The sequence below is a fragment of the Mauremys reevesii genome, linkage group 2, assembly GCF_016161935.1.
Source record: "Mauremys reevesii isolate NIE-2019 linkage group 2, ASM1616193v1, whole genome shotgun sequence".
Taxonomy (NCBI): domain Eukaryota; kingdom Metazoa; phylum Chordata; order Testudines; family Geoemydidae; genus Mauremys; species Mauremys reevesii.
The window spans coordinates 274,652,706-274,672,279 of record NC_052624.1 but is presented as its reverse complement, the minus strand read 5'-3'; positions in this window follow the sequence as shown (position 1 = coordinate 274,672,279).

The window sequence follows — 19,574 nt, the reverse complement described above, 5'->3', positions numbered from 1 at the left end:
CAACTGCCAAACCCAGAAGGACAGATGCCATACCTCAAATCCTGCTAGACACCTGTTTCCCCTCTGTTTTTCTTTTTCTCATCCAATGGCAAAAATCCAGCATATTTTGCTACCTTGAGTAACTCTTTATTGGTTCTTTAACCCCCAAAATCCCCCTTCCAAGAGGTCTCATGTTATCACCAGTCCACCAGAACCACTCAATCTGTAGGTCATCGTTCATAATCCTCCTCACTGGGTCTCCTCCCACCTACAACCAGTCACCTCTGTTTACAGTTCAACCCTAGACCCAGGACTCTCTCCATGATCTAAAACCTTCTTGAAGTCATCTTCTGCAGCCCCTCCTGACCAGAGTGCTCTCTGGGCAACCTCCACTCTATTTCTAGAGGCTGCCCTACTTCAAAGATTTCCCATCCTCCCTTGAATTAGGGTCCTCCTCTTTCCCCCCACCTCCCTGGTCAGACACAGGTGGGAAACACCTAACTCATTGCAGGAGAACTGGACTATTTATTTCTGAATAAATACATACTCTCCATTCCCATACATACTAGCTACAATTCTGTGGCTAGTGTGGATATTGTTCTCTTCAGTACACCTATTTAGCAGAGAAGATATTTTCTCTGTGGCTTGGAGTTGTTAACAAGAAACTGGAAACCAGGATGGCATGAAGAGAGGCAGTTGAAAAGAAGTATGTTGTTTGCAACATGAATCAATTTACAGCCTAACAGAAAGAGTACATGCTAGGTTCTCAGAGATTCATCACTAGATGCCAGTACAAGGGCGCAGGTATATAGTACATGGAAAACTAAACATACTGTTTTGGTTCACTTCTTCACATAAGGCTACACTGTGTCATCTAGCCACAGCTCTTCAAAGGCACAGTGCCAAGCTCAGGGGCTGGGATCCTGGATGGCCCTTAAATCAACAAGGAAAGGCTTCCTTCCTTCCACACCCTATGTTGCCATGTGAGCTCACAATCCAGTTAATATTAAGTGGGTAGTATGAACGACTATTTGCGTTGCTTCCAAATGCCACTAAACTTAAAAAAATAATTTGCTAGAGATACATGCAAAACGATTTAATTGTGTGTGAAAACTGCAATTGCAAAGGTATCATTTCAGAGCACAAAAAAAACCCCAACTAACCCTTCATTTTTTTCTCTCTTTCTTTCCTACTGACCACGACTTCTTGGTGTGAATTTAATGCTCAGGAAACATGCCTGACTGAGAGCCCAGAAGTCTCAATTCCTTTGTTTATCCATAGAACAGGTAAGACATACAACATAGTTGCACCACCTTCAACCCGAGTGTGTGTCATCCCTCAGTCAGAGGCACTACCTTTAGTTAATTCATTTTTCCAGTTCCATTCAGTCCTCAGCCTCTCCACTGAGACTCCCAGTGAGGGGACCGATGAGTTCCAATGTGGGTGATGCAGACACCTTTCAGCACTGTTGAGCATCCCCACCACCAGTTGAAGTCAAGGGAGTCAGTGCTCAGCACCTCTGAAAATTAAGCCTTTTATGGGGACTGAGCTGAGACCACCAAAGCAATTCCTCAAAGGCCACTAAAGATAGCCATAGATAAAGGTAGAATAGTGACAATCTGACCTGGATTCACACTAGCAGTCTACCCCTGTGACAACCCCTCTAGTCCCCAGATTAGACCTTTTTTTAAAAAAAAAAAAGGGTCAATGAAAACACTCCTTAAAAACCTGATCCTGAATCCAGTGAAATCAATAGCAAACCTCCATTCAACATCACCAGGCCTAGGATCAGTCCTTAAAAGAGAAAACACAGACAGTAAGTAGGGAAATGGCCATTGTCTGTTACTGAAATTAACATGCTATTGACACCCTTTTCATCAGGTAGCAGAGTTCAGAGGAGGAGTAGGTGAGAATGAAGGAAATGGCAATGAGGGGCAAATGAAGCTAATCAACATCCATAGGCTGACAAAGAAACTACAATACTGCTTTGCAGATCCCAAAGGCTGGGGAGCATCTCTTCCCAGAGGAAAGTATTCTCTTGCTTGAGCAAGGGGAGCTAGAATGAAGGCTTTTTCTTCTTTTTCTTTTCCAGGCAATGCATGTTAGGTGGAAAACATGGGAGAATGAAGAAACTTGAAAGAATCACTTGCTTTCTTAACACATTCTGTGGTTGCATGCCCCAAATAGTGAAGCAAACAGCTTTTGATTAAGAAAGCAAAAGTGTTGATCCTAATTAGAACAGACAAAGGAATTTTCCATTCTGGAGCCTCTGTTTAAACATCAGCTTTTGGCAGGCATGTGATAGCTCAATGCACTAACGGCACTGGTTATTAGGGCTTCACTACATGGTGATAGTACAGCAAGTTCAAAACCAGACTTCATGCCCGGAATTGAAAGCCATGCCAGAAGCAGATAGGTCACTCTCTTCAAATGATGGCACAGTAATTGCCTTCCAGAGGGAGGCTAAAATCTGTTGGCAGACCTTTCACAGATCCTGCAGGTCTAGCTGATTATTGCTGGACTCAGAGAGAGACCTTATCAGGGTACACAGGAGTCTTTTAGTATCACACTCTACATAGATAGCAGGCATTGCTGGGGCTTTGATGCGAGTGTAAATCTTAATATCTTAAGCCCAGAATATAAATCAAAAGTCACATGTGCAAAAAAAAAAAAAGATTTTTTTTCTAAGTTTACCATTAAAGATCAAGAGTGCAACCTTTCTGGGAGATAATAAAAGTTGCTTTTCCGGACCTTCCCTTTTAATTTAATCTGATCTCTGGCAGCAGCTGACACTGCTGAGCACTGACATAATATCTGTCATTTTAAATTAGCGGTGGGGAAAAACGTTACTTACATTTAAAATTAGAGGTCAGTCAGAGATTTTAACTTAACTGCTGCCCAGAGGTGTTGAGAAGCCTCCAACTGCAGACATTCCTTCTCCCACTTTGGTGGGTGGAGGTCAGGAACATGCCAGTGGACAGTTTAGATTCAATTTGTTGGTATGGCTCAGCTGGTGGGGTGGATGGTCACCTGCGGAGCAGAGAAGTGCCAACAGCCGTGCCAACCGTGGTCTGGCAAGGGGCTGGCGACTCAGCCTATAACAGGATCCCTCTTGTCTGTGTAAGGCACTGTGATCTTGCTTTCATGGGATGAAAATTCAGGAAAATTCAATCTGGAGATTGGGGGAAACGTCTTAACAGTTTGTGGAATAGCTTCCCAAGTGGAAGAACCCCCATCACAGAGTCATTTAGAACTAGATCGGATACATCACAGAAGGATGAACTTCTAAGTTAGTGGATCTCAAGTGTAGCCCATACAATAATCGTAAGATAAAGGGGTAAGGAACTGATAGCAGAAACACAAGAGCTCTATAGGCCTAGACTTATAAAAATAGCTTAGGCAGCGAGTATAAATATAAGGCCCTATAGCGTGAGTAGGATTAGCTGCTCAATAAGTTAGGATAAGCAAGCAAACTAATGGTAACTTTAAGTCACAAGATGGCATAAAGCTTTGCTTATTATTTTGTAATAACCACAAGTGTTGTGAGAAGGCAGTTTGTACCAGTTTAGAGTATTTTTGGTGGGGAACAGCAGAAGATGCCTAACTGCAGGTAACCATAGTAATCCCAATTGATGTATATGTTAATGAGCTTAACTTAATTAATATACTAACCTATGGTATAAGGACACCCCAACATTATGAGGGTGAGGAAGTTAAGATATGGTAAAGGAGGGAAGAGCTTTGCTTGCATATGAATGAGGGACATTGAGACCTTTATTTATAGGAGCTCAATGTTACTCAGTGCAACTGCAACTGAAAACATCCGCTCAATGTACGGCAGTGTAAAAAAAAAGCTGCCAGAATGTTAGAAACCATTAATAAAGGGATAGATAATAAGACAGTAAATATCATAATGTCATTATATAAATCCACGGTATGCCTGAACCTTGAATACTGCATGCTGTTCTGATTGCCCCATCTCAAAAAATATATATTCGAATTGGAAAAAGTACAGGAAGGGCAATAAAAATGATTAGGTGTATGAAATACCTTTGACATGAGGAAAGATTAAAAAGCCTGGGATTGTTCATCTTAGAAAAGAGATGACTAAGGGGAGAGATGATAGAGTCTATAAAATCATGACTGGTGTGCAAAAAGTGAATAAGGAAGTGTTATTTATGCCTTTGCCTAACACAAGAGCCAATTAAATTAATAGGCAGCCGAATTTAAACAAACATAAGGAAATACTTCTTCCCTCAATGCAAGGTGAACCCGTAGAACTCGTTCTCAGGAGATGTTGCGAAGGCCGAAAGTATAACTCAGTTCAAATAAGAATTAGATGTGTTCATGGAGGATAGGTCCATCAATGGCTATTAGCCAAAATGATGAGGGACACAACTCCATTCTTTGGGTATCCCTAAGCCTCTGACTGCCAAATGCTGGCCCTGAATGGAAGGGAATGGATCACTCAATAACTGTCCTGTACTGTTCATTCCCTCTGAAGCATCTGCCACTGGTTATTGTTAGAAGACAGGATACCGGATTAGAGGACCATTGGTCTGACACACTGTGGCCATTCTTATGTTCTTATGTGAAACATTAAGATTCCAAGGCCAAACCCTCGACCCCCTTGCAATCAATGATAAAACTTGTATTGATTTTGCATCAATAGGATACAGCCCAAGGATTCTAAGTGTTGATCTGAGTATCCAAGTAGGGGATTTACGCACCCTAATAAGGTTCCTTTACTTTGAAAATTGGACCTAATATACATGTTTATTCACATCTAAAACAATCTCTGTGGGTGTAAAGGATTAGGCCTATTTGATAGCACCCTCTTCTCATCAGACCAAGTCTTGTTCTGCTGGGTCATCTCACTCTGTGTGGTTCAACCAAGTTTTCTCAAGGAATCCAGGGAAGCTATTTCTTATCTGGGGTAGTTTCTTTCACTGAACAATAAAAAAATGAACAAAACATAATCAAGCCCTTGCAGACTCTTACTTCAAACTCTGTGCTAGCATAGCAATACGTTCCCACAAATTAGTCTCTCACATCAGTAATTCCTGTAGCCAGATTTTCTGGCTCTTACTTCAGCAATTCAGAGCTCCCAACCAGTCACCATCTCTTGCTTGGTTGGTTTTCTGGAACAGTTCTCATCGGTAGTAACTCCAGTAGCAGTCCTCCTGGGCACCACCTCTAACCCCTCAGTTTCCTGCAGGGTGTCACAGTTTCCGCTCCTCCTCCTCCATCCCCTCTTGCTGTTTTCTTTACATAATGATCAGCCAATTAAGTGCCACCTCTGTCTTAGGTGCAGCAGGTTAGGCTAATCAGACAGCCAGGCCAGCTCCAGGCCTCTGACCCTAAAGGAACGATATTGCTTATTCCTTCAAAATGGGCCAGGTCCTCAGCTGGTGTATATCATCTCAGCTCCATGGATTTCAATAAAATGATGTTGATTTTCAGCAGATGAGGAGGTGGTCTGGTATATTTTCACAAGACACCTGGCCTCAGTCCATCACACATCCCCACAGAAATTCCTTTATTTGGTGATACACTCACCGAGATGTCAGTCTTGAAATGTTTTGAAAAGTTCAGTCAGCACCTAACAAAAGACTGGAACAGAAAGTGAGAAATAATATCAAATATTTTGCCAACCAGAAATATTCATGGCTAGGAAAATGACAAGTAGCTCTAATATTTTGAAATATTCAGTTGTATGCATCTTTATTTCCAGGTTTGGTCTGAACAACCCAATGAATAAAGAAATGAACATGTTTTATCTCTTCCACAGAGAGCGTTGCCAGCATTTTGCTTTTCACTGCTGCTCAGTAGCAGCAGCACCTCATACTTTTTTCTCCAAAGTGTTTCTGTTCAAGTGGGTAGTTCAGAGGTTGCAGTGGTTATTTCTCCAAGGTGTTCTTGTGCATGATTAATCAGTAAAAGCCAGAATCTTTAATTCCCATTTCCTGTTAAAAATTATGATTCATATCACAGAGCAGAATAAGTGCACTTCATCCTACACTGGAGCCTCGCATTCTAAATGCTGGGTGTTATAAACACACCCTACTGGATTTCAGGTGTTTGGACTATACTGTAAGATCCCAGTTCAAATGGAATTCATACAGGGCTAGTTTGTACCCTTTGGGTAGCGTGTAACTTGAACTGCCCTATGAATACCTCTGGGAGACCCTAGAGAGACAAGGTGGCTGAGGTAATATCTTTTATTGGATCAACTTCTGTTGGGTGGGAGAGACAAGCTTTTGAGCTACACAGAGCTCTTCTTCAGGTAAGATGCTGGGAGACACTATGCTTCAGAGATAGTTGAGTTCCTCTGGGGCCCCTTTGTTGCATGGTGGATGGAGTGGGGTAGCAAGGAGCAAGGGACCTAGTCTGCTATAACTCTTAACAGGAGCTTAGACACTATGAGACATCACATGGCTGGACTACTGTCATGGATCTCTGTACCAACTCATCGATGGCAAATTTTGAAGCAACATCTGGGAACATCCTCCTGACACTGAAACCACTGAGTGCCACACGATGGGAAAGTCAAGTGGAGGCAATAAAGCCCATCAAACACCAAATTGGGAAGGCAGATGATGCCATAGTTGCCATTATGGAGGATAATGCTGTGACAGGAACTGTTAATGAGAGAACAGTAGCAGAGGGAAATGGAATCACCAGAAACATACATAACTTCAAATTTCTGTGTGGCTTAGTGTTGTGGCATGACACACTGTTTGAAATAAATGTTGTAAGCAAGAGACTCCAAGGTGTTGACCTGGATATATCTGGAGCAATGGAACAACTGGACAAAGCAAAGTTATACCTACACTCTTACTGGTCAGATGAGGGATTTCAAAATTTTCCCACCCATTCAAGAATACAAGAGTCACCGAAGAAGAAGACATTTTGATTAAGAGGTACAGGATAATCCCATAAGAGACCCCAAACAACAATTCAAAGTTGAATTCTTTAACCAGGTGCTAGATTGTGCAATACAGTCAGTTGAAGAATGTTTCATGCAGCTCAAGGAACACAGCAGTATATTTGGGATGCTGTATGATATTCCAAAACTCCTCACTATATCTGAAGAAGACCTACACCAGCAATGCAGGGCACTAGAAACAGTGTTGACACATGATGACATGCGTGATCTTGATGCGAGTGATTTTGGTGATGAACTGAAAGCCCTTTCAAGATACATTTCAGCTTGGTCAACTCCAAAGGCTGTTCAGGAATATATGTGCACAAATAAGATGACCACCCTCTTTCCAAATGCTGTTGTTGCTCTGCGTATACATCTAACACTTCCTGTAACAGTTGCCAGTGGAGAATGCAGCTTCTCCAAGCTGAAGTTAATAAAAACACATCTATGTTCCACAATGACACAGGAGGGGCTGGTCGGCTTTGCAACCACCTCAGTAGAGCATGAGATGGCCCAGACTGTGGACTTTCAGGAAGCAGTTCAAATCTTTGCAACCAAGAAGGCACAGAAAGCACCACTTTGATTATTCAAACAGATAAAAATGCCAGTGTTTACTATGCAGACAAGAAAAGTTACGTTTGCTGTTCAGGCATTTGAAAATTAAGTGTTACTTAAATTTTTTCAACAAGGCATTTTAAGTTGCTAGTTCTCCTTTATTTGGGTAGGTAGCAGAGCAGTGCCGTGAGAGGAGTAGAACGGGAAGAAGGCAGAACTGAGACCTTTCAAAGTTTCAGCCCAAAGGAGGGGGCATGGGGGTGTCATTCGAGCTCCCTGCCTCAGGTGCCAAAATGTTGTGGGCTGGCCCTGGCAGCCTGTGCTGGAGATGAGATGAAAACACTAGAGTCGTTCTTCCCTTTCAAATTACAGCCTAATTAACATATAGATCAGTGGGCTAACATTTCCATGGAACACGTACAGTGCTTGTTATTAAAATACAAGCACTCTTTGAACTTCAGCAGTCACGTGAAAATTGTTAATTTTCTGATTCTGCCTTTGTTTGACGAGTTTAGATAAAACACTGGACAGCCAGGATGTACCTATTGGGTTTCTGGGAAACTGGGTGGGCGGAAGCCCGCCCACAGCTAACGGATCCCCCCTCCAGCCTAAGGGGAGGATCTACAGGATCTCAAAAACCCAACTGATTCCGGGGGACAACTAATAAAAGAACAGGGACAGGAGTGCGGTCAAAGGGTCATAAGAAGGGAGCCTGACGGGGACATCGAGCAGAGAACCCCGGACAGCGGCCACTGCTCCTTGAAGGCGTCAAGGGAGCCAGTGGACGCCGCCCAGAGGAACTCTGCCCAGATGTGTGAACGGACAGAGGATCGGAACCAAGCCCCACAGTCACAGGAGTCTCCGTTGGCCAACCTCCTCTCCCTGGTTGCGTAGATGGCCATTTTAGCCAGGGCGACAGCCAGGATGTACTATTGGGTTATCCGGGAGAGGGGGCGGGCAGAAGCCCACCCCATGCTAACGGATCCCACCCCAGCCTAAGGGGAGGATCCACAGGGCCACGGAAACCCACTAAGTGCGGGGGACAACTAATAAAAGAACAGGGACAGGAGTGAGGTCAAAGGGTCATAAGGAGGGAGCCTGATGGGGACACCGAGCAGAGAACCCCGGACAGCGCCCACTGCTCCTCGAAGGCGTCAAGGGAGCCAGTGGACGCCGCCCAGAGGAACTCTGCCCGGATGTGTGAACGGACAAGGGACCGGAACCAAGCCCCACAGTCACAGGAGTCTCCGTTGGCCAACCTCCTCTCCCTGGTTGCGTAGATAGCCATTTTAGCCAGGGTGACAGCCAGGATGTAGCGGGGTGGTTACCTGCTCCTGCCCTGCGGGGCTTGAAACAGCCCAGAAAAGGGCTGTGGCTGGGGCAAGAAGCCTGGGCTGATTGTGGAAAGTAGTCTCAGCTATGGCCATGCCCCAATCAGGCCCAGCTGGCCCCTATAAGAGGCTGTGAGCCAGAAGCCCAGTAAGTCTCCCTCTGCTTGGTGAGGGAGAAGGGCCTGGCTGCAGGGACCTAAGCAAGACACCTAGATTGGGAGCAGGGCTGGGGAAGGGCTAGAGGAGCTGGGAGCTCTGGCCTGGAAAGCCCCAGGCTGCAGGCCTGACTGTAGGCTGAATAGGTGCAGGGTTGCAACGGGGCAGCCCATGGGTAGGTAGAGGCAGCAGGTCCGAATCCCTTTGCCTGTGATGAGTGGCTTATACTGCAGTCTGCCCCAGTGAACGGGGGCTAGATGGAGACTGGGCAGTAGCCAAGACTGAGGTGAAGTGGGGATAATGGGTGGGGGTTCCCCTGGGAGGGGGAGACCCAGAACTGTAGGGTTACTGCCAGGGGGCAGCACCCAGTTAAAGGGGCACCGGGGTCCTAGGAGGGACATAGGGGCCAGCAGTGGTGGCGAGACACCGGCCTGAAGCGGGTGCTCCAGAGGCTGGATGCTAATTCCCGAGGATGCCCAGCAGGAGGTGCCGCCAGGTAAGTCTGCCCAGCTTACACAGGGTTCTAAACCTAAGCAATCATGTGGATACTATTAATGTTCTGGTTATGCCTCTATTTGTTTAGTAGCATATATTGTGCATTAGAAATCTCTGCTGAAGGATTTATCTAAATTGAATGTGTTATAGCAGATGACAGCAAGGGGATTTCTTTCAAAATTAGCTTATGTCTTTTTAGGCAGAGTGAATTATCCCCAGCTCCCATGAAAGCATCTACAATAGCTTCCACTGGCTCTCAGCAGGAGTGGCACCTTCTGCTGAGCAAAGCTGATCAGCCAGCACAGACTCTGTGGCTGAACCCAGACACTGTATGAGACTGGAGCTCAATGCGTGAAAAATGGAATAAAATCCCAGAGGTAATGCTACTACTCAGTTTGTCACAGATTGTGGATATGCAAGTCAGGGTGTATTTAATCCTGGTGTCACAAAACAAATGAACATGAGCATATATGCATCCAGATGCACAAACATTAAACACTAGGTCTGTACTGGTTTTTTTTCAACTGTTTTATATAATAGAAGGCTCTAGATGCACAGTATTCACTACCGTTGTTTTATCTTCCTTGACATAGGTAGGGGAAGCATGTTGACAACGTATTATTGAAAGGTTGTCTTATTCATGGTAGCTTCTCTAAATAACTTTGTACAGGGTGTTGATAAAGAAATGTGGTCTTGTAAATGTCTTCAGCAGAACCTCTGAATGAATCACAATGTGCCAGTGGGGAATACTTACAATATACTAATATTGTTCTTTTTGTAGATACAAAACATGAGGAAGTTAGTTGATGGCAATTATTTCTAACAACAGGTGAGTTGCAGGGCTCTCCCACTACAGTTCAACAAAGCACTTAAGCAAGTTCTTTAAGTTGATGGGAGTTAAAATATGCTTAAAATGAATAATATGATTCAGTGCTTTGCTATATTAGGGCCTCTAGCAGACATCTCAAACACCAAATAAGGGCCCGATTTTCAAGATGAATCTCCATTTTGTGGGCCCAGTTTTACCCACAATGTTGCTCACCCAGAATTGCAAAGGAAAGACATGAATGACCTGCTGGTACAAAACTGGGGGATGGAGGGGGGAATTCATTTCAAGGACAACACTTTACCACAAAACTGGAGGTTATGTTTGAAACCTCTTCACCTGATTAACAGATACTGCCAAAATGTACAGCAAGGGGCTAACATTCATCCCAGGCATTTAATTTCTGATGTTTAAGGATCATACGTTGCACTGAATGTCATTCTCTGACTTCAGCCAGCGTACAACACTTGCGTATTTGGCTTTAGCTCTTTATTTTGGGGTTTAATCATGATAGAAGACAAATAAATGTACGTTTAGTTTTCTCATTTCATCAAATTATCATGTAGGGCCTGATCCACAGCCCGTTGAAGTCACTGGACCAGCCACCAGAGGGAACAGAACACATATTTTACAAATGTTTTACATAATACCACCTGACCGGCAAAGCATCTGAAGTCCACAGAATGTCAAGACTCTGTCTGGGCTCCATTCGATGGGCACCCCACACTTAAATATGACAGCTGGTTTCTAAAATATCCTTCCCGTTAAGGCAGGATGGCATGATAGAACAACCCAGTGTGCTATGGCCCACGAGAGAGAGGAAGGATGGTTGAATGGTTGGGGCACTGTCTTGGGACCTAGAAGATCCTGGAGTCAATTCTCTGCTCTACTACAGACTTCCTGTGTGACCTTGGGCAACTCACTTAGCCTTGTCATGTCTCAGTTTTCCATCTATAACATGGGCACAATAGCGCTGCTTTACCTCATACAGCATTAGAGGGATAAATACATTTAAGCCTTAGATTTAAGGTCTTAGATACTACTGTAATAGAGACTATATAAATGCAACCAATAGACATGATTTACCATTGAGGACACTGTTGTAATAGTAGAATAAAACAAATAACTTGTGGTTAAAATAGGAGGCTTAAAATGAACATAAGGAAGTACTTCTTCACACAATGAAGTCAACCTGTGGAACTCATTGCCAGGGGATGTTGTGAAAGCCAAAGTATAATGGGGTTCAAGCAAAAATTAGATAAGTTCATGGAGGATAGCTCCATCAATAAGTATTAGCCAAGATGGTTGTAGTGCAACCTCATGCTCCAGGTTAACCTAAACCGCTGATTGCCAGAAGCAGGAACTGGATGACAGAGGACGGATCACTTGATAATTGTCCAATTCTGTTCATTCCCTCTGAAGTATCTGGCATTGGCTACTGGGAGAAGACATGATAGTGGATTATATGGACTATTAGTCTGATCTAGTATGGCCATTCTTGCACACAAAGTGCTCAAGCCTGGAAAGAACTGGGCACTCCTGTAAGGTGCTGAGCCCCCTCAACATGTGCTGAATTCAACAGGAGAAGAGGGTGCTCAGCATCTTGAAGGAGGGAGCCTATAGGTTCTAATTCAGTACCCAGTGAAGTATGTGGAGAGCCTCTCATTGACTTCAGAAACTCATTGACTTTAAGGCCAGGAAAGACCATCATGATCCTCATGACCTCCTACACATTGGAGGCCAGAGACCATCACTCACCCATCCTTGCAATAAACCCATAATCTCTGTCTGAGTTACTGATCTCCGCAAATCTTCATTTAAAGACTTCAAGTTACAGGGAATCCACCATTTAATCTAATTCAAACCAGCAAGAGAACTGTGCCCCACACTTCAGAGGAAGGCAAAAAAAAAACCCTACCAGATCCATGGGGCACAGTATGAAGGAATGCACAGACATGGGAGTGGGAGGAGATATTATACTTTTTTATCTTTTTATTGCAGAATATGAAGAAAGCAACCAGAGAAGAGCCTATACTAGATTTGATTCTAATATACAAGAGGAACTAGTTGAGAATTTGAAGGTGGGAGGCAGCTTGAGTAAAAGTGATCGTGAAATGAGAGAGTTCACGATTCTATGGAATGATAGGAGGGAAAACAGAAGAATAAAGACAATTAACTTCAAGAAGGCAGACTTAAGCAAACTCAGAGATCCCATGGGAAACACGGCTAAGGGAAAGAAGGCATGCAGGAGAGTTAGCAGTGTTTAAAAGAAGATTATTAAGGGCACAAGAACAAAGTATCCCAGTGTGTAGGAAAGATGGGAAGTATGGTAAGAGACCATGATGGCTTAACCAGGAGATCTTCAAGGATCTGAAATTCAAAAAGACTCATCAAAATAGGAAGCTAAGTCAAATTACAAAGGAATACAAAAAATTCCCCACAAAACAACAAAAGCATGCAGGAACAAAATTAGAAAGACAAAAAAACTAGCTAAGAACATTAAAGGTAATAAGAAAACATTTTACAAATACATGAGAAGCAAAAGGAAGACTAATGGTACATACATGTAACCCTTTTTCCAGTCAGAGTTGGCAGCAACAAGGGCCGGGTTCAGTATCTAGGGGTTCCTTTTCAACAATACAACAAAAAACTGTCTCGCGCCTCAACCCAGTGGCCTGGGATAATTACTCACCATGCCCTGGGCGCCTCTAAGAGGCAATATTTCCCCTCTCACAAGCACAGAGTCTGAGTGTAGCAAAAATCTTTTAATAAAAGGAGGGAAATAATGCAGGATTAATTTGAGGAAACACTGCAAACAGGGTTTACAAACATAAACCATGATCAAAAGACCCACCACCAAGTAAGGTGGGCAGTGTCCTTTTCCCCTCAGGGTCTTAAGTCCAGCAACTCAAAAGTCCCTTTAATGTGCCTGTCCCTTCTCTGCACTCCACTCATAGTTGCTGTCTTCGGACAGTGCAGACCCAGAGTTCTGAGATGCAACTGCAGAGTTCACCTCCCACACTGGGGTGAGGGGGACAAGGAGGCACCTTACTCGCTCTGCTGCTTGGGCACTTACTCTGTGGAATTGTGCTCTGGCACTCTCCACCAACCACCCTGCTGGCCACGCCTCTCCACCAGCCAACCCACTGGACACACCAAGATGTCTTCAGTGCCTCTCACTTAACACAGCTGTCTGTGATTTCAGTTGTTAGTGGTAGAGCCTCACTGCTGGTGCACACTGGGCAGTCTCTTGCATCAGAGACACAGTCCCAAATGAAAGTTAATACTAAGACCTAGGTATGAGTGATTTCAGCTCTGCAGCATGTAACAAGACTCTCAATTGAGTCTAAATTAGCTCTGCTGTTACACAGTGGAAAGCTCAAGTGATGTCTGGGGCCCTTAAGCAAAGGCCATACCACACTCTATCAACTCACTAAGCTTTGGAACCCATGTTCCCTGCCTGATGTGTGCCACTTAGTTGAGGGTGAGTCCCTCAATCAGGAAATGCCAAGTACAGTTCTGCTCTCCTTTGTTCACACAACAAGGATAACAACCCTTTATTACTCCTGCCCCAATAACAAGGAGACTGGGGACCTCACACCAGCCAAAAGTGACCATTTGGGCAAGCAATCCCATCATGTTGAGCACCTAGGCAGGGTGGGTGTGCCCATGCAAATGAGATCAGGTCCTGAAGTCCTTTTCCACAGCTCATCAATAGATGTCAGGGGAGAGCTCATTCAGACTCTGTTTACGCATGTTACTCAATGAGGAGGGAATGACAATAACAGAAAATACAACAATGACCAAAGCATTAAATGCCTTTTTGATTCAGTTTTCATCAAAAAAGTTAGTAGTGATTGGACCACTAACTAGGGTGACCAGACAGCAAATGTGAAAATCGGGATAGGGGATTGGCGGTAGTAGGTGCCCATATAAGAAAATGCCCCAAATACCAGGACTGTCCCTATAAAATTGGGACATCTGGTCACCATACCACTAACATCAGTATACATGGAGTAGGATCTGAGTCTAAAATAGGAAAAGAACAAGTTAAGACTTATTAAGAATTATTTAGACAAGTTAGGTGTTTTCAGGTTAGCAGGGCCTGATGAAATATATCCTAGAATACTTAAGAAACTGTCTGAAGAGGTCTCTGAACTATTATGATTAACTTTGAGAACTTGAGGACAGGAGAGATCCCAGAGGACTGGAAAAGGGCAAATATAGTACCTATCTATAAAATGAGAAATAAGGACTACTCAGGAAATTATAGAACAGCCACCTTAACTTCAGTGCTGGGAAAGATAAAGGATTAAATAATCAATCCATTTGTAAGCACCTCGAAGAAAATAAGGTAAGTAACAGTCAACATGGATTTGTCAAGAACAAATCATTTCAGACCAATCTAATATTCTTCTTTGACAGGGTAACAAGCTTTTCAGCTAAGAGGGAAGCAGTAGATGTGATATACCTCAACTTTAGTAAGGATTTTGAACCTATTAAGAGGGGGGTTTTCAGTGGTTCACAATCAAGCTGAAAAAGCATATAGAGTGGGGTCCCGCAGGGATCCATCCTGGGTTTGGTTCTATTCAATATCTTCATAAATTAGTTGGACAATGGCATAGAGAGTATACTTATAAGGTTTGCAGATGATACCAAGCTTGGAAGGGTTGTGAGTACTTTGGAGGACAGGATTATAATTCAAAATTATCTTGACAAACTGGAGAAATGGTCTAAATTAAATAGAATGAAATTCCATAAGGACAAATGTAAAGTGCTACACTTAGGAAGGAATAATCAATTGCACAAATACAAAATGGGAAATCACTGCACAGGAAGGAGTATGGCAGAAAAGAATCTGGGGGTTATAGTGGATCACAAACTAAATATGAGTCAACAGTGTGATACTGTTGCAAGAAAAGCGAACATCATTCTGGGATGTACTAACAGGAGTGTTGTAAGCATGACACGAGAAGTAATTTTTTCACTCTACTCAGCACTGGTAAGGCCTCAACTGTAGTATTGTGTCCAGTTTTGGGTGCCACACTTTGAGAAAGATGTGGACAAGCTGGACTCGATGTTCAATGAAGTCCCTTCCCATCCTACATTTCTATGATTAGGGTTTCAAGGCTGGTGGATGAGAGGAGATAAGAGACAAGGTTTGAGATGTAGAACGGAAATGGGGATGGGGAACTCCTTGAACTCCTAATGAATTACTCATGAAAAACACCAATGTGTAGGTTAGTCAGATAAACATTCATTACCTGACTTAAACATTTCAATAAGATCACAATATGCTGTTTAGTATTCACTAGATTTTCACTAGTTGACCTTTATCCACCAGTGCCTGCATGTGTTGAGATCTCTTCATGGACATAGCAGAAAATTTTCCCACAAATTCTGAAACTTGCAAAGACTCTGATGATGCTAAAGCCCACATAGCCATTTTCAAGTTAATTAAACTGTTAAGTAAGAGTAACCCTATTTTAGTTCAAACACCTCCAGTGTGGTGCAACTTTCAGTCTTCAATTTTTCATTCATTGTGGCTGGCACAGGGAGAGGGAAAAATGTCAGTTTAAGGGTTAACAAATCAATCTCGCAGAAAAATATTATCTCAGCTCTGGATTTTTTTTAAAAAAAATCTATTTTTGCCCAAGGCCGCTGTGTGTTATCAAATAATTTGCCCATACTAAGGGGTCCATAAATCACTCTGAAAGAAGGCAGACTTCAAAAAGTAATTGTGGTAAAAATTCACAGCTTATAAGTTCCCAATACAAAAGAGTACACAGTACATTTACAGTTCAGTCCATTTATTTGGGTAAAAAAATATGATTCATATCCTACATGTTCACAGGTGTTCTTTCATGTACATAAATAATAGATGCTAGACAATGTAGAAATCCCTCTTCCCCCTGAAACGTCTCTTTAAATCGAGGAAGGGAACATGAAGTAATCACCAATTGGCCATTTAAAAAAAAATGCACTTCTCAGTGAGTTATATTCTGAAGTCTGTCAGTGAAAAACTTTTCATAACTTTATGGCAGTCTTGTTTCATTAAAGACTGCAGGATTTAGCTCCTATGTTAGCAAATAGGCTCCTAAAAACTCTCTCAAGAGCAAGAATACAGCGGAAGATACCTGAGTTTTAACTAACAGAAATTTTCAGAGGTCTTCTGCAGAATTGTCTTGTGGTGAAAACACTAGACTATCCACACATCATATTAAAGCACTTCTCAGAACTCCTGGATGAAGAGTAGGGATGCCAGAAAATGTATCACTAATTAAAAAGAAGCTTGTGCTCTATATCCCTATATTCCAAGGCCAGAAGGAACAATTGTGATCATCTTGTCTGACCTCCTGTATAACACAGGCCAGAGAACTTCCCCAAAATAATTCCCAGAGCATATTAGAATTAAGATGTCACAAGTAGGTGCCCTAAATACTCTACAGTTGGGCAGCCACTTGTTCAGGGAAAGCCCCTGGTGGTCCGGGCCGGTTTGTTTACCTGCCACTTCCGCAGGTTCAGCTGATCATGGCTCTCACTAGCCGTGGTTCGCCGTCCCAGGCCAATGGGGGCTGCGGAAAGGGCAGCCAGCACATCCCTTGGCCCACGGTGCTTCCCCCAGCCCCCATTGGCCTGGGACAGCGAAGCGCGGCTAGTGTGAGCCGCGATTGGCCAGACCTGTAGATGTGGCAGGTAAACAAACTGACCCAGACCGCCAGGGGCTTTCCCTGAACAAGCGGCGGCCCGGCTTTGAGAAGCACAACTCTACAGTGTGTCTCTCCAGTATGTGTGTCTCTCTTTTCTGTCTTTTTCACTATCTATTTTCCTCTCTCATCTTTTTCACATCTCTAAAATGAAACATGAGCCCCTTCATTTTATAAGATGCCCAAACGTTTTACTAGATGTCCCCCCGAAAATACAATAAGAAAGAAGGCCACACTGTTAAATAAACCAACATGGCTTACAGGGGATGAGAAAGAAAGAAAGAAAGAAAGAAAGAAAGAAAGAAAGAAAGAAAGAAAGAAAGGAAAACAATGAATTTTTCCAAGTATATTAGCAACAAAAGGAATCTTAGTGGTATTTGTCCATTACTAGATGGAAATGGTAGAATTGTCAATACAAAAACAGGAAAGGAAGAAATGTTCAATAAATATTTCTGTGCTGCATTTGGGAAGGAGATCAATATGTCATCATATTTTAGGATAATGTTGAAATATTTTCCATTCGAAAGGTAACTAAGGAGGACATTAAACAGCAATAACTAGAGCTAGACCTTTTAAAATCAACAGGTCAGTATAAATTGTATTCAAGAGTTTTAAAAGCACTGGCCAAGTTGCTTTCTCAACTGTTACTGTTTTTTTTCATTAAGTCTTGGAACACTGGAAAAGTTTCAGAGAACCAGAAAAAAGCTAATATTGTGCCAATATTTTTAAAAGGGTAAATGGGATGCCCTGGGTAATAATTATAGGCCTTCTTTTTATTATTTCAGATGGCTGGAGTAGAGCAGCAACTACAATTTCACCTGAAGCTGATCAAGCCTAATGGCTACATCAGGGGTAGCAAAATTTATTGCAGTAATACCTCCATCATATTTATAAATTGGTCAGTAGATAGTCATATGTTCAATGGTCTGTTGTGGGGACCCACACTTGCACACCGGGGAGTCTTTGATTTTCCATTTGTGTATTAGATAGCCACATCTACCATGGTTGGTTCAAATTCAGTTCAGAGTTGACCAAGATCACCATGGAAGTTCAAACCCAGGAATCTTCTGCATGGGATCTGGCATAAGGTGCTTATTTTTAAAGTCTTGTTTAGCCCAATCTGCTTTCCAAGCCTCCTTCTGATCATAGCGTGATTGCATGAGGCTAAACAAATGTTCCCAGAAAGGTTTGCAGGACTTAAGATGTTGTGGGCGAGCGTTGATGGAATTACAAGTTTAGTTGATAAATGCCATAGGGTCGATGTAATATAGATAAACATTGTAAGAAATTTTGATTAAGAAACTAACAAAATTATGATGCAAAATTAACACGGTACACATTAAATGGATTAAAATCTGGCTAAGTGACAGCTCTCAAAATGTAATCATAACCAGGGAATCATCATCAAGTGGGTGTGTCTCTAGAGGGATCCCACAGGGGTGGTTCTTGGCCCTATACTATTTAACATCAATAATGTGGAAGAAAACATGAAATTGTTAGTGATAAAGTTTGCAGATGACACAAAGACTGGGGGTATGGTACATAAGCAATACAACATCACTGATATAGAGCTATCTGGTTCAAGATTATACATCTAGGTAGAAAGAACGCAGGCCATACTTATAGGATGCAGTACTCTATCATGGGAAGCAATAACTCTGAAAGGACTTGGGGGTTATGGTGGATAATCAGCTGAATATAACACCCATTGAAATGCTGCGGCCAAAGTGATCCTTGGATGTATACACAGGGGAATGTCGAATAAGAATAGAAAGGTTATATTACCTCTTTATTTGGCACTGGTGTAATCATTACTGGTATAACCATGTCCAGTTCTGGTGTCCACTGTTCAAGGATGTTGATAAATTGGAGAGGGTACAGAGAGGAGCCATGAGAATGATTAAAGGATTGGAAAACATGTCTCATAGCGGAAGAGTCAAGGAGCTGAATCTGTTTAACTTAATGGACAGAAGGCTAAAGAATGACTAGATCACACTCTATAAGTACCTACATGGGGAACAGAGGTTTGATAGTTGAGGGCTCTTTAGTCTCGCAGACAAAGGTTTAACAAGATCCAATGGCTGGAAGTTGAAGATAGACAAATTCAGACCAGAAATAAGGCATACATTTTTAACAGTGAGGGTAATTAGCCGTTTGAACACATATCCTTCACTGGCACTTTAAAAACCAAAATTGGATGTGTTTTGTTTTGTTTTTTTCTAAAAATGCATAAAAAAATGCTCTACTTCAAACAGGAATTAATTAAGGGATGTCCTGGTACCTGTGCTATAAGAAGGTCAGACTAGCTGAGCACAGTGATTCTTTCTGGTTTTATTATCTATGAATCTATGTTTCTTTTAGAGTCAAACTTTCAAACCAGTGATCAACATTAAGACAAAGGAGTCCAACAGACCCTAATGAAATGTATGTAGTCATTATTACTGTTACTGGCATCACTGTTTAGTCATGACTTCTTCAGATTTGCTGAAAGGCCACACATTTGATACTTAAAAGAACTCATACATACATTTCTATGTAGTGAATACAAGGGTCCTTAGGGTAGTAGCACTAGAGAGATTCAAACAAGTGTCAGGGTC